This window comes from Erythrolamprus reginae, chromosome 12, assembly GCF_031021105.1.
Source record: "Erythrolamprus reginae isolate rEryReg1 chromosome 12, rEryReg1.hap1, whole genome shotgun sequence".
Taxonomy (NCBI): Eukaryota; Metazoa; Chordata; class Lepidosauria; order Squamata; family Dipsadidae; genus Erythrolamprus; species Erythrolamprus reginae.
This window is the reverse complement of record NC_091961.1, coordinates 19,549,108-19,555,107: the sequence shown is the minus strand read 5'-3', so window position 1 is coordinate 19,555,107 and position 6,000 is coordinate 19,549,108.

The following is a 6,000-nucleotide window of genomic DNA, read 5'->3' as shown; positions in this document are numbered from 1 at the left end:
CTTGAAAGCACGCACACAATAAAAGCAATATTGATAGGATATTTTTGCAACATATTTAGGTTTCTGACAATTAGTCACATCAAAGGAGAGAGAAGAGGACACGTCACAAGTAGTGTTGGATGAACCGAACTTGCATAGTTCAGGCCCGTGCCGAACTTTGCGGGGTTCAGCATACCGAGCCCTTGACTTTTCAAGAGGTCTGTGTTCAGGTTCGGCATTCGCTCGAACACTGCGATGGGTAGGAGGGGGAGGTGGGGAGGGCTCTGAGTCTCAAGCCGCCGACTCGACTTGGGGGGGGGCAGGAGGGGCGACTCCAGACCCGGAGCCTGTCCTCCCCTCCAGCGCTTCGCCTCACTTGTAAGACCTTTCGCTTATCTTCCAAGAAGCTTTTTCAGATCAGCAAACTTCTTGGATGAGAAGCCAAATGTCTTACAAGTGAGGCAAAGCGCTGGGGGGGAGGACAGGTTCCGAGTCTGGAGTTGCCCCTCCTGCCCCCCCAAGCCGAGTCAGTGGCTTGAGACTCAGAGCCCTCCCCGCCTCCCCCTCCCACCCACCACGGTGTTCGAGCGAATGCCGAACCTGAACACAGACCTCTGGAAAAGTCAAGGGTTCGTGTTCAGTATGAGGTGTTGGGGTTCGGGTTTGGCGAACCTACCCGAACTCAGACGTCAAGTTCATCCGAACCCAAACTTCAAGGGGTTCCGCCAACACTAGTCACAAGCCATGGGTGCCCACTATTCTGTAGCTCCAAATTTTCTACGACTAACCTTCCAAGTGCTAACGACCAGATGACTGCAAAGAATATACACTCCTTTTGACCATTTGGTCAAAACTTGAAGAAGCTTCTTGAACGAGAAGCAAAACATTTTCAAAGAATATTCAAAGGGCAACTGGACTTTCTTGATTTGTTCCCCCACCTTTGGAACAAAGACAAAAGAAAACAAGAAAGACCAGATGACTTTTGAAAAGAAGTTTTGGGATAACCATGACCTGGACGGTTGAGAATCTCCATAGACATCCTGATTTGCTACTCTGACTGGGGTTGATCTCTGGCACAAATCTTGGGGCAGAAGCTTGCTGCCTCCTGAAAACCAGAGATCGGCTGTTAAGGTGGAACAGTGATGTGTGCAGGTAATGAAATCACACGTGGACCGTGTGCAATTTCTCTACCTGCCTAGGTGCAGTAGCAGAATTGCACTGGACTCCGCTAGCACTCAGAACCACAGGGGAGAGCACACTGTTCCCCCTCTGCCGAAAACACAGGAAAACACAACTGCCACAAATGGAGGCCGTATTCTCTCTTTTTTTTTTCAAAAATGGGGTGGGGGAGAATTTCACCAGCTTACTGTACAGTTTTGCCTGTTATATTACTTCGGAAGGAGGCTTCTGGGCCTCAACACATGGCCTACAAAGACATCACTTTCAAATCTGTGAAAAATGTTGCGACTGAGCATCAAGACAGTTGTTCAAAGTTTAACCAACCATGTTTTTTTTCTAGAACTCCATTCCACTCACTCCAACTTATTCTAGTCAGCGTCTTTAGTCTTCATCAGTGAAGGGCTGCAAAAATCTTTACTACCACACTGTGGGCATGGTTTATTTTGTGGGTGTGGCTGGCTAGTCATGTGACTAGGTGGGGGTGGCTTGACGATCATGTGACCGGGGTGACTTAAAGGTCAAGTGAGTGGCTTAAAGGTGACCAACTTGACGTCACTCACGTCAAGGGTTAGGGTTAGGGTGCCTGGCCTCTCCTCGCCTCAAAGAGATACAATTTCCTTATCTATTTACTATTACTGAACATCCAAAATATACTATTTAATTCTATGTATATATGCCATATGTATACATACATATTACATACAGGCACACAAAAATATTCATTATCTACTATATAAAACTGTGTATGTACACACACGCACACACACAGCTCTTCTAAAATTATACGCATTCAACCTCATTTACTGCAATAGGAAGAACATACCTAGAGCCCAGAAGGGGGGGGGGATTCTACTGGTTCTGCGTACCTGACCAAAATTTTACTACTGGTTCTGTGTGCCTGACTGTACCCATAGGAGCCCATCACTGATCTTCATGCTCTGGTCTTTCTTTCTTTCTTTCTTTCTTTCTTTCTTTCTTTCTTTATCCTTCCTTCCTTCTTTCCTTCCTCCCTTCTTTCCTTCCTCTCTCCCTCCTTCTTTCTTTCCTTCCTTCTTTCTTTTTCTTCCTTCTTTCTTTTTCTTCCTTCCTTCCTTCCTTTTTTGTGGGTTAGTAAATAAAATCTTGCAAATCTTGATCAATAATGATTATGTATTGTCTCTTAGCAACCACATAGATTTTTTCCCTAATCTGTTTTTTCATGTCTTCCAATAATACACCCAACCTTCTTCCCTTCTTCCCTTTTGCCAACTCTTAGTAAATTTGCAAATACCACCTTCGTATTTTCAACATTTTTCTTCTTTTAATTTCTTAAATTAATTAATTTGAATGTTTAAACTAATCTTTGGATCAGCTTAGGGAAAGTCCTGCCTTTTTCCTTCTCTGGAGACAGCCCCCATTTTGCTTTCCAGAGTGAAAGCTGTTCAGCTGTTAGAATTATTATTAAGGGAATAAGTACTGTATCCTAGTTTGGATTCTTTAAAAAGTTGGCATTTGGAAGGGATTTTGCATTCTTTGCTGCATGTCACCCCCTGCTGGCAGAAACTGAGAAGAGCTTTCTGTGAAGAGTTTGAAAGCTAAAATCTCAAATTGCCACCCTTCGTTTGCTGACTGCTCAGTTATGTCACCGAAAAAAAAAGTGAATTATAACCCTTTTTTACATTTACAACCATTGCATGATCCCGTGGTCACATTATTAAAATTTGGATGCTTGGCATGCATTTATGATTGTTGCTGTGTGCTGAGGTTGTATGATGTGACTTTCTAACAAGCAATATCAATGGGAAAACCAGTTTCACTTTAACAACTTCACTTTACTAACTTAATTGCAGTGATTCACTTGATAGCGGTGGCAAGAAAGGTTGTAAAATGGGCAAAACTCACTTAACTATCTCACTAAGCAACATAAATTGTGGGTTCAATTGTAGTTGGAAGGCAAGGATAACTTGCCAGTCAAACTGCAGGCCACTAAAGCTGACTGTAGATCTGTAGTTCAACGGTTCAAATCTTACCACTGGTTCATGGTTGGCTCAGCCTTCCATCCTTCCGTGGTGGATAAAATGAGGACCCGGATTGTGGGGGCAATATGCTGGCTCTGTTTTTAAAAAATGCTATTGCTAAGGAGAGGGGTGGAATAAACAAACAAACAAATAAACAAATCAATCTTTCTTGGGGAAGTCTTGCATTTGGAAGGAGGCAGGCAAGATAGAGGTGAGATTTTGGATATTCTCTTTGTGCATATTTATTATAATAGGGAATCCTGGCCCCTTCTGCACGAATCCCAGCGACCGATTAGGTCCCACAGAGTTGGCCTTCTCCGGGTCCCGTCGACTAAACAATGTCATTTGGCGGGACCCAGGAGAAGATCCTTCTCTGTGGCGGCCCCGACCCTCTGGAACCAGCTCCCCCCGGAGCTCAGAACTGCCCCCACCCTCCTTGCCTTTTGTAAAGCTCTTAAGACCCATCTCTGCCGTCAGGCATGGGGGAACTGAGACATCTCCCCCGGGCCTATATAGTTTATACATGGTATGTTTGTGTGTATGCTTGCTTTTAATAATGGGGTTTTTGGTGTTTTTTTAATTATTAGATTTGTTACATTGTCTTTGTTATTGTTGTGAGCCGCTCCGAGTCTACGGAGAGGGGCGGCATACAAATCTAATAAATAATAATAATAATTATTATTATTATTGGGTAGAAGCATAAAATAGAGACAAATCACAAAATGGGCTTTTATTTTCAGAGTGATTCTCTCCATCCAGGGGGGTTCAGGTATCACATACTTAGTAATGCAAAACCTGAGCATGCTAGACTGCACTGATGACATCCTGTTGGTGAAAAAATTGATGTAATTACATTCAAGCTCAGATTGTAACTCTTCAACCCCCGCAGAAACATACTTTCAGGCAAGCTGGGTGGAATTCTACAAAATACTATGTACACGTCTTTCGATATTTCATAAGGTTTTGGCAAATTCTCTTCTGACTTAAAAATACAGTACAGGGTGATTCTGAGCCAATGTCTGGTAGAGCCAAGTGACCTTTATTTTCATTGTCAAAGTATCGATCACCTGCCAAAGGGAAATACATTACCTCTTTTCAGTATGCAAGCACTTAATTTAGATAGTGACTTGCTTCCAACCCTTTAGGAGCACAAGCTGAAAGCTGGTCTTTATAAAAATAAATAGTGGAAAAGGAGCCAATTTCCTTGATGTGTTATTTTCTTCAGCTGGAATGTTATACAGACTTTCTTCCCCCACATTTCCTGAAAATCAGGTGCATCAGAATAAATAAAAAAGAATGTAATGTAATGTAATGTAATGTAATAGAATAGAATAGAATAGATCTCCCTTAATTTACATTTAAAGCAAAGATAACAATGTCTTCAAGCTGAGTTTGATTCTATGTGATTTATGGACATTTTCATCTAATTTTCCTGACAATAATATATAAACTATTTGCTATTCCTATTTAAGAGGGTCACCCAAAAAGTAATGCACCACATTTTTTTCCCAGCCTAATGGTACGAATGCGAAACTTTAGATATACATTATTTGAATTGTCAGGAGTGCGTGTGTAAATGTTGCGTTTCTTTAGACAGATAGAGTAGCTGCAGCAGTGTTTTGAAATGGTGTCTGTAAGTGATGTATGTTACAAGCAGTGGGTCGTCATTGAATTTCTCACTGCGGAGAAAGAAATTGTTGGGAACATTCACAAACATTTGTGTACAGTTTATGAAGAATCTGCAAGCGACAGAAGTACGGTTAGTTGCTGGGCACAGAGGGTGAGGCCATTACAGTGCAGAAATGGCTTCGTGACCAGGAGTGGTACCAACAGGGCATACACGCCCTTGTGTCTCACTGGAGGAAAGCCATAGAACGGGACAGAGATTGCGTGGAAAAATAGAGAGTGTACAAGAAACATTATTCTTTCTTGTGTGTAAGCTTTATTGTGTTCAATAAATAATTGTTGAAGAAAAAAATGTGGTGCATTACTTTCTGGGCGATCCTTATAGCATGTGTATTAAGTGTTAATATGGCTATTTCCCAAGAACAGGAAATTCTTGACTTACAACCACTACTGGGATACAGTTGTTAAATAGGACGGTTAAGTGAGTCAGACTCAATTTTGCAAACATTTTTTGCCTACAGTTAAGTGAATCCTTCCAGTTACTAAACGAATCATGTGGTCATTAAGAAAATCCAGCTTTTCCCATTGACTTTGCTTGTCCAAGGTCAGCGAGATCATGACTGGTGATCATGAGATCCGGGGACCTTTCAGCTCTCATAAACATGTCGGTTTCCAAGAACCTGAATTTTGATTATGGGGGTGCTATGAAGATTTAAGTGTGAGGATCAGTGGTCAGTCACATTTTTCAATGGTGTTGTAACTTTCAACAGTCACTAAACAAATATTTAATGTTGAGAATTCCTTGTGGTTCGTTATTCTGCTCTCCTATCACATTAAACATGACAATTGGATGCAAATATCTGGAATTAGAGGAACTTTTGGTGAGGCTGAAAATTATATACATCTCTTATTTAGTGCAGGGGTGTCCAACCTTGGCCATTTTAAGACCTATGGACTTCAACTCCCAGAATTCTCCATCCATGCTTGGGAATTATTATTATTATTACTACTACTACTATTATCATTACAACACAGCAAATGAGATCACTATGCTGGATTTCGTATTTCATCACCAGTCGGGCGCTTCCCAAGCACCTAGGACTGCGTGATGTAGCGGCGAATTATGTTTGCTGATCCCAGTAAAGCGGCCTTTTGCAATTGACAGGTGGAGATTTTGTCAATTCCGATGGTTTTCAAATGTCCGCTGAGATCCTTTGTT